Source organism: Idiotropiscis lumnitzeri, chromosome 16, assembly GCF_059441095.1.
Source record: "Idiotropiscis lumnitzeri isolate Australia: NSW breed Sydney's pygmy pipehorse chromosome 16, RoL_Ilum_1.0, whole genome shotgun sequence".
Classification (NCBI taxonomy): Eukaryota; Metazoa; Chordata; class Actinopteri; order Syngnathiformes; family Syngnathidae; genus Idiotropiscis; species Idiotropiscis lumnitzeri.
The window spans coordinates 8,250,718-8,266,331 of record NC_142406.1 but is presented as its reverse complement, the minus strand read 5'-3'; the positions used below and the strand labels follow the sequence as shown (position 1 = coordinate 8,266,331).

Here is a 15,614-nt window from a genome sequence, read left to right as displayed (position 1 = left end):
TTTACAGTGACAGTTTTCTCCAGGGGGCATTATAAAAAAAACAAATAAAATAAAAGTATACACAGTATATGGATATTGTAGCTCCTGAGATGACCAAACTAAAAGATCAGCTTCCTTTTTAATGTCTATACAGAGGTTGAGGGATGCAAATTTGAGTGCACCCAACTTTTGACTTCAGGACTCTCAGTTTAGCGCAAGTATTATTCTTGTCCACTAGGGGTCGCCTTCCACATATAAACTGTGTTCCTTTTGTTACAGTGCAAATAAAGTTTCTTCCTTCCACGCTGACAAACGAGGCATGTAGTGTGTATTTTATTCCTCATTCGTTAGAGCAATATATTCTCAATTTGATGATCCTGGAGAGAGACGAACGCAGGACTACTGTTGCGTAGCATCACTCTGCCAATAAATGAATTATAAATAATTAAATATTCCAATGTGCAAAGTAGGTCAGGAAGTCCACAGGCATTTATGTGGTTTGTGCATTCTGTTGGGCACATTATATGCATGTAAAATAAAATTATCATCCCAGCTGGATTTTATGAATGCAATGTATAGGGAAATAACGTAAATTAGGGGACGAGACTACACGCTTTCCGAACACGTAATTGTCAAGGTTAAGTGGTGTAAGTATGCCTTTGTTTAGCGACAACATCCATTTCGTATTCAAATGAACTAATTTTAGCAAACGATGCCACTCAGAGCACGTCACAGGATTATTTTATTTCCATGTACTACGAAGTAGTTGTGCAAGGCGCAGAGAAAAGAATTATCTAAATTAATCTGGATACCGGCAACGATGTTGTCACCCATTTTGCAATGCTGTCTTGTACGTGAGCATGCCCTTTCTTGGGTCATTGTCATGCACATACGTTCATTTGGGAAGGGGGGTTAAATAATTAATTATTTCAACAAATATGCCACATCGCTGTAACCACTCAACGCGGTAGGTTAAATTTAAATGGAGATCGAAATAAGAAAATGCAAAAAAATACTAAATCCAATTTCGACAATGAATAGTACGTACTGTCATTCGCTTTAAATTAACATGGCTCTCGGTTCAGACGCAGACAACAACATTACTATCAGCCAATCAGTAGATTCACTGACTCCGCCGCGGAAATTAAAAGCCAATCAAATATCCAGAAGCCACCACCGACACCCGCCAGACAACCAATCAGCTCTCTGGCTCAGTCAACCTCACAAAAGACCGACCAATCAGACGCCTGTCTGGGCCGCACGGCGTGCGGTGCTGACCAATGAGCTGTCTCTCGGGATGCACTGTGGGGGCGATCGTCTGCTAGGCCCAATCATCGGCTCAGTGCCGCCTGCCGGTGCCGGGGACTGGTGGTGAGTATCCGCAGCAGCGCGTCAGGACGGGACCAAGAACCCGGAGACGGTGCACACTGAGGCGAAAGCAAGACGCAGGTGAGACCGAGGATGTGAACGCGGCCTGGGCTCCGAGCAGGAGGTGTTTTGAAATGACAACGGCGGGACTGGCGTGTCGGCAAGACGGCTTGTTGTTATGTCGTCGTGCCGCTGGTGCTTATGCTGATAGACAATAGAGCGGCTTTGCTTTGCTATTAATTGATGCGGCTTGACACTGACGTGCGGCAGCCGTCGTCTCGAATCGTTAATGCACGTTCAATTTAAACGTCTCGTTTATGATCTTAAACCCAGCATGCGGATTGTGTTGTTTTAAACCCTCCCGGGAAAAAAAACCAAAGTATTTTGCGAAAGATGTTGATTGCTTTGTGATGGAAACGGAATGCCTCCAGTCCTCTTCATTGTTTGATGCTGAAGTCTCTCGGGGTTAACCGGAGCCCCGGATCCTGCAAATACTTCTTAATGCTCGTTTAAAGAGCACCGGGATGAGATGAGGCGTTAGAATGGTTTTATGGAGGTAAAGCAGCTTGAAGTGGCGGATTAAACGCGCTGGGGAGGAGGCCGGCGGCTGCTGATGGCTCTCAGCAATTAGGAATGGAAAGGGGGGGGGGGGGGTACGAAATGTATCAGCCATTTACGTGGAAACTCAACTGGGTTCATATGCACCTAAATGGCTGCCTGGCGCCTGACAGCGTAACCAAGATCTTACTGTAAAGGGGGCAAGCGTTGAATGATCCGGGCCGAGGGGCTGATTTGTTCCCAGAGTGGCGGATAAACTAAGCTAGATGTGGCTTTAGAGACCAAAAGGGAATCAATATTAAATGTAGTCTGCCCATTATTGTGCACTTTAATGCAAGCTATCACTTCACCTTTGCTGCTGCACACCAGCATTTACGCCAGTCACGTAGCTGCTTATAACATATTAAAAATCACTTTTGTCAACTTTGTAACTTTATTTTTTGGGGGCAAAAAAGCCTGTTAGTGTGTTTTTAAGTATTGTAAACAGTTTTGACAGGAATCGGCCTATCAAAGTTGATGATCAAGTAAGGAAAACTGAGTCGAGATCTACAAGATGATTATCATTGCTTTGTCACTCCTTGCACCCTCAATAAATTGTCACTTCCTTATCGATATAAAACAGTCCCACAACATTTGATTTTGGAAATAGAAGCTACCAGAACTTAGAACTCAGTCCTATTGCACACACCGTGATAGCTGGTCTGTATGAATGAATGGTTCCTGCTGTTGAAGGGAGTGAATGAACTGTAGTATTCTCAATGATGGAGTCTTTTTTCTCTTCCTCTTCCCAGCTCAGGGTCCCCTGGCATCCCTGGTTTTTGCACTATTTCAAGAATTTTGCGTTATAGTAAACAATCAGCACTGTTGGTATGTGACACGTCACGCTTTTGCACTGTCATGTTGTTTTTTGGAACACTGCAAGGTTATATACAGTTGAAAGGCAAGCTGTTTGTGAATCTGATTTGTTCAGATTTCAAAATATTTCCCCCCATAGGAAATAATGGGGGGGAAAAAATCAGATCCAGGGACAAAATGTTCCCATCATAAAACCCTGTTCAGGTGATATTTTAAATTACATTATCAGATTTTTTTAGATTTTACACCAAAAAAAAAGTGTAAATTCAATATGACAGAATTAATATTTCTGTAAATGCTTAAATATTACGGTATAATGACGCTAAATGTGAATATTCAACGTTGGGGCTGGTTCTTGCACGGCCACCACCGTATGGCAAAAAAGGCTTTTTGTCCGGCCCATGACGCGTCAGTTTTTTTAACCCTAATTTGTGATTACAAAAAAAAAAAGTAAACCATTGTTTTAACTACCTTTGATAACTATAATCAGCCCAAGCAGTAACTAGTACATCAATGGTGAGCAGTAGCAGCGTAGTTAGCCATCATCACCACTGTCTGGACTTGACTGACTCGTGCTACATGCTCGAGCAGTACCGCTTTATCAAAGTTTGCTTACCTTACGTGACTTCTTCTCTTCACACCCTCTAAAATGTAAACAATGGCTTAACTAGTTATCCACGTGATGATGTTTTCACTTCCATGTTTTTTGGGGGGAAGAATTTAATGAACATCTTGAGGTGGCAAATTGAATATGCAGATTTTATTTACTGTAGCATCACAATAGAAGGATTTTCATGAATTAAGGTTTTTGTGGAAAAAAAAAAAAATGTCAGCGTTCCTCCTTTGTTGGTTAACAGTGTGATTATAATAAAACCGTTATTCCTAATTTTATTTTGAAGAGAAGATAATTGAAATCAGCTCATCGAAAATTGTAAACTGCAGCAGAGTTTTTATGCATACAAGACAAAATGTACTTGAACTTTAGAAATCATTGAGGTTACTCCGAAGATTTGAGGTGTTGTCTGACTTTTTTTTCTTGGACTTTCTGCCTACGGTGTAATTATCTTGGATTAGTTTTCCAGCTGCTGTATTCTAAAAACCAAAATACGCCTACACTCTTGTCCTCGTCGTCTTTGGAGGTAAAAAATATTGTCTTCCGCCGTTTTGTAGCACGGTAGATGGTCTATTGTTCTGCATTTTATTGTCAACGAACCAAATGGAAAGACCCAGAACTTACTCATTTCCTTACTCTGCGCGTGTGTGTGTGTGTGTGTGTGCGCCTTTTCATTCCAATTTTCATTTTGGGCTCAATAAGGAAGTACTGTATCAAATATCAAAAACTGTTCAATTGTGTGTCTTTGGGTTTTGAGCTGTCAGTAAAACAAGCCAAGAAAGATTGTCTTGAGCATTAGAGGAAAATGTGTTCCGTCTTCGCTCGGGATGCTGTGTTGTACCCCACCGTTTCCACTATGCTGCTGTTGTCTGTTTTCTTGCTGCCCTCAGTCACGTTTCAAATAAAAATTGCCTTCTTAGCATGGCCATCAGCCTCATACTGAGAAGTAAAAAAACAGCAGACCCTCATTCTTCTTTGTTGTTGTTTTTCCACATACCTTGTCTCGACTGGTGGTTTATTTTCAATTTGTACTGAACACTGTCTGGGCAGAAAATGAAATGACCGAATGTTTTCGGTTCGAGCGAGACATGCAACGCTATGGTAGGGCAGCATTTTGTCAGTTTTGTATAAACGCGTAAGGCAAGCTGGTGGTGGGTTACTTCAGACCACAAGGTTGCACAAGCTTTGTCTTTTGTATAGGCGAACCACTTCCAAAGACGTCAGCGCTACACGTAATGTAAAACTGGTGTTACTGTAGCTCACCTCAAACAGAAAATGTACCGCATTTGTTGCTTGGTGATTTGTTTGTTTCATGCAACGTTCCATTCGCTGCAAGGGTGTCCCCCAGGTCTCCTGCTGGAACTAGCGCAAGTCCATTTTTAAGACATCCTGCTTTTAATAACCACAAACAACAAATCGCCGTTTTTCTTGACGTGGTTGCTCGTTGTTTATTTGCAGTCTTTGAGTCCTGGACGTGATCTCCCGTGATAATCTAGTCCATGCATTTATTTATACACTAAATAATCCAAATTATTTTGGAGCATTTTGTGATATGTAATAACATGTTTATATATGGCTGAAATTGTGTTTTGCGCTTTTGGAATAGTCTCTTGTTAAAAACAGTGGGCAAAACAGACATATTCTGGTCATTTGGAGACACAGATATGGTGAGACAAAGGCTAGTGTAGGGAGGGGGGTGTTAGAACATGTTCTTCTGATTTTGAGCCAGGCACGAGTCTGAATTAATGGGCCAGATAGCACTGTAAGTGAGTATCTTACTATTCCATTGTTGCATCGATGAAGCCATACCTGTGAAAGCGCCTTCTCGTCTAAGAAGTAGTCTCAGCTGCTTTGACATTAGAAATATATTTTATATACGTCCATTTGTTGATGTGTTAGGAGTGGGAAATAAACTGAAATTTCATAGTGTCGCTGATTGAATGGTATGAAGTAACAAAAAATTCTAATAAATGATTTCTTTTTTGTCAACTCAAGCACCATTATTCAGGTTTTTATCGATGCCCGCTTGACTATAAGATTGGCACTGCCTTCTACTCAATGGCTAAAGTCATGGATACCTCGATGTCAGGGTTAATTCGTAATTTTGCGTCCAATGCAGGAATGACACACTCTGGTTGTGGTTTTCACTGTGAATGGATCTTCATACATGTAATGTGTCGTGCGCACATGTAGTGTAAGCGAACGTTTTCACCGTCCTTTTCCCCCCTTCTCTTTTGTTTGAACTAAATTTCTATGTCATTTTCAGCTATTTCTTTCAAGGGATGCATGCTAGCAGTTTTTTTTCCCCCGGTACCAATTACCAATAACCGATGACTTTCTTGTTCTCCAAACTGATACTGATAACTGATTAAAAAAAAAAAGTAATCAGCAAGACAGTACAGTCGCGTGTTTTGCGACTTTCTGAACACTCCAGGCGGTGAGGCGATATGCAATCTCAAAAGCTATGATCGGCATCAGGACCTATTAACTATATATATATATATATATTAATACTTTGAAGAATAAATCGCTCCCAAAGTTATTATTATTATTATTGCACCCACACATGTTACTGGCCATTTTCTTTTGAAGACATTTTCAAGGGCCAAAATAAAAACATGATTAAAAATATCACTCACCAAAGCTCCACTTGACGGAGCCGTGGCCGTTTGTTTTCCAACAAGTACAGTAGGACACGGTGCAGTGTTATAGCGTTTGCTCTCCATCCATCCACTTATCCTCACTATTAGCTATTATTAGCTCTAGTTTGGCTCGGCTGCCCTGCTTTTGTTTACGTTGCCTCCGCCGCTTGTCTGACCCGACATCATCCATCGAGGTCCCCCTGGTCAGCTATCTTGTTCGGGATGTTGAAAGTGCGGTGACAAGTCATCATGCGGCAGAGGCTTGTACTCTTAAGTTTCAATATCGGCCCAATTTACTGCTATCAGACAGATACGGGTGATGTCATTTCGATAAGACATGAACAAATTGTATTTTCTAACAATAATATATATATTTTTTTATAATTTTATATGAACCTGTGGCTAAAAAGCAAAGTGTGGACAGTCTCTGTGACCCAAATGAGTGCTGTCAATGAATCAGTCGTTAGCCTTTTAAATATCCCCACCGTTTATTTCTCGCCCGTTTTCTCTTTTTCTACAGCCATCAGGTCAATCCTCTTCTTCCTTGACAATCGCGATATGTTCTTTGTTGTTCGATAACAAACTGATACAGTAATGTGCCACCTCAAAATGTCGTTTCCTGATGACGTTTTTCATGACAGCGTGTTGGTTATGTGTGTGAGGGTCAATCCCGTAGTGTGAGGATTTGAGGCGCTGATTGTATTTTTTATTTATTTTTTTGTGATTGTTGAGTTCATGTCATCCAGCCACGGTGCATAGCGGGCCTTGAGGCTTTTCCTATTAAATTTTGCTTGGAGATGTTGACCCATCGCAGTTTTTTTTTTTTTTTTTTTGCCTTTATCAAAAGTTGTGAAGGGCACCACATTTTTTGGCCCAGACTATACTGTGCAACTTTGTGGCACCCCTCCTTGATGGGCCCTTCTTGATGATGTCACACTTGTCTTTTTAGCATTAGCGCTTTAGCTCTTTTTACGCAGTTATTTCAGGTTTGGTTTTACTGCTGGTTCGGCCCTACTTGCTACAGATGTAGTAACGGCAATGTATTGGTGTCTGTGTCCTGAGATAATGAAAACGGTGGATGGCGTCATTTAAAACGCAGATGGTGATGTCTCGCCCCTTGTAACCCAACGCATAATCGCAAATCATATGCAGCATTTTGGCTGTCGTTAACAAGCAAGGCGGCCTCGCGTCGGCGTCACTTTTACGGCATCGTTGGACAACCCCGATGTAAAAGAAAGGATCTTGTCTCTGCAGTTGGGTGCTTGACGAGCAAGTGTTGATGAGAGCACAATGTGTGGGCTGTACGCGCGGAACAGCTTTCTCGATGAGCTTTAAAAAGCTCGCTAACGTTGGCAAAACCACCGTTGGGTCATCACAACGAGCGGCACCTTTCACATTCCAAATAGGGAATAAACTTCTCTAGTTTTAGTGTGTGTTTTTTTTTTTTGCTCTCTTTGTGATTCGGAATAAGAAAAATATTCAGGTGACCCATGCAAGATTGCAGTAGTAATAATATCCTTATCTTTTTGTATTTGTGCTTTCACAATTTTTTTTTTTTTTGCTGGATATTGTGCGTTTGTTTTTTCCATGCTGCATCGCACCGTAGATTAGAAGGTAATTTCATATTAGGGAGGACAATACCTGTGTCTCTGCACTAATTGTTTTGTATGATGTTAATGAAAGGGCGTAAGGCAATCAAGCATGGATCGGTGCAGACTCTAACTGTGTTAAAACTGACAAGTGAGAGGGGGAAATGTTTGCTCCTGGGCTTTTTTAGTTGTACGAGTAGAAACGGTTCAGCAGTCAGCAGCAGTGCAGCTATGACTAATCCAGTCGGCGAATAAGCACGGTGCAGATCATTGCTGCATTGCTGTGCAGCATTTAACCAGGTACTGCACAAGGTCACCTCAGTCAACTTGTATCAATGAAATCCTCCTAATACTCTCTTGCACTCCAGAGGACATCAGCACAACTGTGACTTGAAGATTAAATCTGGAGGCTTTTTTTTTTTTCAGGTGTTGGAATATGAGATTCCCTGCCCAGACTCACCATATTGATCCAAATGATTTCCATTTAACCAAAAGAGAGACAGTATTGTTACATTTGTGTTTGCATTCTAACCGAATTGTGAACAGGGGTGATGTTTTTCCAAACCGTGCTCAGTTGAGTCACACACGCAGGTCTAAAAGCAAGTAAATTATGTAATGTGCATGTCAGAAGCATGACTCATGAACTCACCAAATCCCTAAATATGAATAAAACCATGTTTAGCCTGCCGTTTTCTATCCAATAAGACACAAAAGTGACTTACCCATTCACCATTATCACGTCATATCTTAAAAATGATGACGATGGTCTTAGCGAGGAGGCATAAAAAAAAAAGAAAGATTGTTAATAATTTGGTGGATTGAAAGAGATTTGACTGTTGACTAATTGTGTCTTGACCGAGGCAACTTGACAGCGACCAGCACAGCACTTGACATAAACCAGAGGTGGACAATTACATTTTCCAAAGGACCACGCGAGAAACGAAATGTTGTCAAGAACTGCGCCGATCGACCATCAATTGTGTTTAATATAAATTTAATGTCGTTACGTATGAAGCAGTACGGTTAATTATATTGTTTGAATAAGCTGCTACTTGTGTTCACGTGATGTTATAATTATGAAATATAAATATCGAACGAAATTATCAACTCTCATATTGAAGTTCCATGTACTGTTTACAAAACCCCTTCTTGAACATCTTAAATCTTGCTTAAAAAAAAGTAAGTCAAAATAAAAAACGACAAGATGTACCACACTTCTCACCCCAGCACCGCACAACCCTATTATATAGTGTATATACTTGGAAGTGTACAGTGGATATAAAAAGTCTACACACCCCTGTTCAATTGCCAAGTGTTTGTGATGCATATAGGTAAAGAAAAGTGCCCAAGAGAAACCATTTCAGTAGGAGAAAAATGGAAAAAAAAAAATCTGAGATAATGTGGCATTGGATAAAAAAATTTCCCGGACAGAGAATGAGTCCAAAAATGTGTCAAAAAGCTTCTTTATTTTTTTTTTTTAAATTGAGTTATGCAGTTTATAGGTCACATTCATAGCAGAGGAAAGTTTTGAGATGATTCAGTGACTTTTTTTTTTTTTGTTCACAAAATCCTGGCATTTGATCAGGGGTGTGTAGACTTTTTATATCCACTGTATGCATGTATAGCCACTGACATTTATCGAATAAATTGATCAAGTGATTCTTGAAAGAAAATGAAATTAACTTTTTCTTCTGTTTACTCCACATTGTCTTGTGTTAATCCACCCATTTTATTGTTGCTATTTTTCGCTCACAAATCCACAGAAATGTTAACCTCTGTCCGACATGTAAACATACAACAGCAACGACTGTCAAAGATGAGTTTAGCGTGCGAGGCATTGTCTTCTTCTCCTGGATATACCGATTTCATGTGACATATTTCTATCTGCACGATATTGATAGTCCAATTGGCCACCGCATTTAGCCCTATTTTAAGATATCTACGCTACCTCAGAGTGCCTCGCTCTCACTAAATGTCTCATGTTCCCGCTGCTTCTTTCTTTCTTTTTTTTTTTCCCCCTCATTTGGCTGGTGAAACAGTGAATGCCCCACCCTGTGGTCTGAAGTTCTGCTCTCCCTCCTCTGTCAAAATGCCAGCTCTTCAAGGAAGAGATTTTCCTCTTTCTGCTATGAAAACACAGGGCCACTGCTCCTCCCCTTTGCCCCCCCCCCCAACACCCCACCACCCCCACCTCTCTCTCCATGTGACGACCTGACCACTAACAGCTACGTATTAAGAGATGATTCCATACCCTGAGGTTGCAAACCGGCTTAAACTGGTTCAGTGCGTTTTGACTGCACTGTCTGTCTCTAGGCAAAAACAAATAAATTGTCAAAAAATTACATCTGTACCCCCCCCCCCCCACCCCCCTTCCTCAAGGCAACACGATACTCTTGCCGCACATACCTCTATTGTCCGACGACGACCATGCGTACTCTTTTGGCTGTTCTTCATCAAGGTAATTCATTGTAGGTACCTAAAGGCTTATTGATTTATATAAGGGAACCATTTGTGCTTTCATTGCTTACTTTCTGCCGGTTGTTCCATTTTTTTTTTTCCACTTCAATACAAGTCGTAAAGTGATATGTAGTGCAGGAAGTGACACACTGAGTTGCATAATAATTCATAGGAACGCCATTGCTCTGTAGTAGATCGTTATGCTATTTTTGGATAGTACTGTCTTTGTTGTGGATTCTTAACGTTTTTCATAACTGATGTCTCGCTTGTGTTTGGAGAGGCTTTCTTTTCTCATTATTTGCAGTGTTTAAAGAGTGTTTTATGTGAAATATTAGTTCTCTTAGATTTGCATGACAGGTATAAGTGTTATCTAACAAATTGCCTAAACCTCTTATTAAAGGTATTATGGCAACAGTTTCGGCCCTATCAAACTTTTGAGAACCAATTGGAAGTGAACCAGCATCGTTGGATGCATCGGGTTTGACTTTTGGTCATTCACATTTTTTTTTTTGTAAAAAAAAATAAATAAAAAAGTTATCCTCAATTATAACAACTCAACGTTTACATTTTTTTGTGCTCCCAACTATTCTAATTTTGCCCTCTGTAAACAATAGGAAGCAAAATGCTCTTGCGTCAAGCTATTTGTCACTTCTAAAAGTGAATTACACAATGGGAGTTCGCTAGATTAATGTGAAATGCCACAGACGGGCTAACAGAAATTAACTTTTTTGTTAGCTTAATGTGAAATGCCACAGACGGGCTAACAGAAATTAACTTTTTTGTTAAGGTAATTGTAAACCTTCACGAAACACAAATGGAGCATCCTAAAGTGTTGCATGTATTTTCTATCATAATGAAACAATCATGTCTGCATGCATCGCCCTTCTAGTTACAACAACAAATGCACATTACTGTAATCATGTAGGTACAGATTTAAGATGTACACAGTAACATATCTAGCGGTAACGAATACGCCCGTAAGTAGAATGATGTCTACTGTGTTAAACCTTACTTTGTAAATAAAATAGCATCATAATAATAAATACAAAATATTCTCTCCTCGAGCATGCCGTGTGTAATTTGGCAAACAGTTAAAAAAAAAAAAAAAAAGTAATTATGTGCTTGCGACATGCAGTTTATTGACACGCCAGTGGAAATTTGCTGTAGGAGAATTAAACATTCTTTAACCATACTTAGCTTCGTCTAATTGCTAACAGATAATGCTCGATAATATTCAAAACTTTCATGACATTCTTAAATAATTCTAAAATAGCCAATAACGTAATCTCCTGTTGTTTATATTTGTTGGCCTGCAGTGCAGACACAACTTCGATTATGACTTGTCCTGTCAGTTGCGAGGATTCTGAAAGGGCAAAACATCTGCAATGAAAAGAACTGGCAGTAAGCATCTTGATTGATGTGAGAATTATATAGTGCTCACTGTGGACGATAGAATCTGAATATTATTTCTTTAGTAAGTTGAACAAGGTTATGTGTAAATTCAATAGATGTAGTCCTATTTTTCACCTGTGAATTCTCAGGTGTACGGGCTCTCAAAAGACTAGTACAAGCTGCTGTGAGCACATCACATGAACTATCGGGGGAGCAGGGCTTGCACATTTGGTGGTGAGGTAATGTGGCTGTGCACAACAAGTTGTTGGTAATTGACTGACGACGCTGACATTGAGTTGAGTGATGCCATTGTCTCATAAATTGCATGAAGAATTGTTTCAGGAGATAACGTTTGCGTTGAGTGCAAGTCAATGAAGCACCTAAATATTTGTATCGTTCACGAATAATAGAAGCATGTCACATCATCTGTTTCTCTGATTCATGCGTTGAAATGTTTCAAGATTCTGGGACGCAAACATTTCTAAACCCGTCATGTTTTTTTTTTTTACTTTAGCGTATTCATAGCAAAGCTTTGTGCTTTAATACCGCGGCACCTCCAGTTGGTTCAGAACTAAATAAAACATTTTAGTTTTAAGCTCTTGACGGCGGCAACAGACTTCGCAATGAACAGCAGTTTAACAGATAATGAACAGCGCTTCAGGAAAAAAAAAGCCAAATGTGTGTTTTAACTTTTTTTTTTCTCACTCCCAGTTGAAATTTTCTTTAAAACAGAACATAAAGAGCAGTACATGTTACGTCTTTATCCAAAATCTCTTAAACTTTGTGTTACAAAAGTCAGTTAGCTTAATGCTAACACACAATGCAAAACGCCCTACGGGCTAGCGAAACTGCTATAGCTATCGTGGTCATTTTAACCCTTTAAACGAGTCAAATAGTGGAGAGTGCTATTTATTAATAAATAAATAAGAAAAAATAAGATGTCACAAAGGTTTTTTTTACGTTTTCTTTGCGCGTGCTAGGTGTAGGGTTCGGTGCCCTGCTTTAGACATTTTTCTTTCTTTTTTTTTTGCCTGCTATGGGAACCAAAGCCAAATTTCCATTTGACAATATTACGATACTCCAGCTACTCAAAATCTGTATTCCGTAACTGCAGGAAATAAAAGTTGTAGTCGCCATCTCTTTGCATAACATAAAAGTCTCCTACCACGCATTTTATAAGAATACAAAACCAACAGCAGATGCTGTTCATTCCGAAATGTAAATCTATCTTTTCACAGTCATTGCACTGTTGCAGGGGCACATTTCATGTTTTACAATGCGTAGTCGGATGAAGGCAATTGTTTTTCTCAGCTTTTATGATGACAATAGAAAACATTGTAAAGCTGTGTTTCCACAAAATCCAAGAAGTTTACCAGGTATTACCTTGATACTGTAGTTACTTTGAACTCAACCTGATTTAAAGTTTAATCGCGAATTTTCCTCTGTGTCCATCAGTCAGAATGAGTTCAGTAAAATCTTTATTGTCAATCATCATTTCGAAGTATCCACTCTTGTCAGTTCATCAAAACTAAGTCACAGTGACTGGCTCCATTTTCGACAGTGTTGTGACTCTGCCTTTCGTCAAAACAAAATGGAGGGATGGGACTCGGAGGATTGGAGGTTAAAAATACACATTTTGTCATTTAGTACTCAGCTACGTTATACTTTGACATAAAACAGTGACGGTATTCGATGTTGGCTTGACAGTGCTATTTAATGAGAAAAGTCACAATGTTGCTATTCCGTCTCACCATTTAGCAATTTGGACAAATTATGGAAGCGGAATCAAAATTGGCTGCCTTAAGACACACCTGTAAACATCAGGCACACCTCGGCAGTCGACAAAAATACATTACAAAAAAAAACTGAATCAAAAATAAGTGCTGCATCTTCAGTGTAAAAGAGAGAAAGTAACACAGCACTTGGTGACAACTCATTACCTGTCAGGTGGAATTTGTTTCCTTGAAGGAGATATTCCGGAAACTGTTCAAGTAATATGACAGTAATCCCACATGCTGTTTGCCAATTTGTGTTTTTCTGCGGCAAAAGTATTTGCTTTTGTAGTTGTGCTTTATATCGACATTTATCATTATTAATGACTGGGGGGGGAAACAACAAGAGCTAAAGGTAGTTTCACGTAAAGTAATTTTTTGATGGACAAACAGAAAAAAAAAATACAGATTTTTTTTCTCAGTTTATTAATTTTTAACTAGCTTTCGTCTCACATTTTTACTACCATATAAGGTGACTGAAATAAGTGGCGAGATGGATGCGAGTATTTGAACCCCTGGGATACCTTGTAAAATTCTAAAATCTGGGGAAGAAATAAAAATAAAATCTGCATATATGCAAATCTGTGGTTGTAATTTACCTCTGTAATATAATAAAAATAAATGAGTAGATTTTCTTTTTAATTTTTCATTTTTATTAGGCGTAATAAATTAATTCTTGCATTTAATGTTGGTTTCTTGTTCATCAGTTTTGTGCCATCCTGAAATGGGAATTATTAGACAATAGAGCCCTTTGCACTCGAAGAAAAATCACAATGTATGGTTATTTTATTGTTTGCTTCCAGCCGTGTGTTGTTGGGTTTGGATCTTTTTTAGAAGCAATGAAAAAATATTTTCAAAACTGAAAGATATTGAGAGCATGTATTTTACACGTATGCAAGCATTTTGTCAAAATTATAATTTTTTTTTTTTGTAACCATCTGGTTAGGAAGCGTGTGGTCCTGTGCCAACCCCCACCCCACCCCCCCTGTCGCACTGATGAAAAATTGGGGCCCCCTCCAGAATTTAAGTTGCCCATCCCTGGCACAGATGATCGCACCGCTCTAGAATATGTAGGCTAACATAAACAATCACCCAATGTAATGTCGTTGTGCTCGTCTACTACTATTTTATTTGTGCTTGGTTTAGCAAGAGGTGCTATTTAACTGGATAAACCGAGCTTCTTTTGGCACGTTCGTTTCGGTCCGCAGCGAATGAATAATTTAAATACCGAGCAGTTTGTCACTTGATCAGTCTTTTGAGTAAACAATGAACAACAAAGAGGAGATGCAGCAAATTACACTGGCGAGATCAAAACACATTTGGATTGAAGTGTCTGAATTGTGAGCGCCCAATCAAAATGGCCATCAGATTAGCGCGTGCAACTAATTGATTCATAGACTGAATTATTTCAGCTGTGTCGGATTGCGACGTGGATGAAGACCTCTGCTGTGTGTCGGTATGAGATAAATCCCAGACGCTCGGCTTCTTTCACTTCCTCTGCTCTTTGTCTCCAACTTCACCATCACCCCTCCTCCTTCCCGCCTTCCCTCCTCCCCTTTTGCCACTGCCCCCCCCCCCCCCCTCCCCACACCCTCAACCCTCCTCCCCCCATCAGCACCCTCACATGCATGCACGCCCCCACCCCTCAGGCGACAGCAGAGCAGGAATTGATTAGTGGCACCGCTTAAAAATAGACGACTAGTTGTCATAGCAACGCCCACAATGAGCTGTTGTCTAGTTAAATAAAGAGCATCGTTGTGTCTGAGCAGTAGGTGGAAGGTGTATGTTTGTGTGTGTCTGTATGAGTGTGTGTGTGGGGGTGTATGTGCGTGCATGTGTGCTTTGCGATCCGTCCGTGTGTGTGTGTGTGTGTATATTCATCGATGGCAGGTAAAGGTGGCGGTAATTATCTTGCTGCGGCTCTGCTAGATGTGACTTATGTATGGCGCCAAGTCTCTGATCGCTTTGGGCAACAGGAAAACACTTCTCAACACTCATTGGCTCTGAAGCCGCATCACAATCATCAACTCCAAGCTGCATCACACAGTCCGTTGCAGCCCTTGTTGCTATGGGCGCCATTCTGATCGGCCTCATTAGTGTCAAGTACTAGTCATATGCAAATGTATAATATTGGTCGTATTCCCAACAGCCCTGTCCCCAACATCCTTCTCAGCCAAGGTGGCCTGTGTGTGTGTGTGTGTGTGTGTGTGTTGGGGTGTGTGTGTGTGTGTTTGTGTGCTTGCAGCGTGCACGTTCAGGTATTTGCTCTAGAGATGCTTTTCCAGATGCTCGACTGGCGGGCTGAGCCGCCGCATCCTGTTGGCACACTGCAAGTGGTTTTGATCTCCCCCATTCCAAGTTTTCAATCACCGGTTGAAGAAGTGAGGTA

At 40.3% G+C, this 15,614-nt stretch overlaps 1 protein-coding gene across 1 annotated transcript in view; it reads left to right on the top strand.

The window, feature by feature from the left end:
* The first annotated feature begins 1,330 nt into the window (after window positions 1-1,330).
* gatad2b (GATA zinc finger domain containing 2B) overlaps window positions 1,331-15,614 on the top strand; it is a 42,025-nt gene continuing 27,741 nt past the window's right edge. Inside the window, exon 1 of the mRNA XM_088319157.1 lies at window positions 1,331-1,428. The gene's annotated coding sequence lies outside the window, so the exon portion shown is untranslated. The remainder of the gene's footprint in view (window positions 1,429-15,614) is intronic.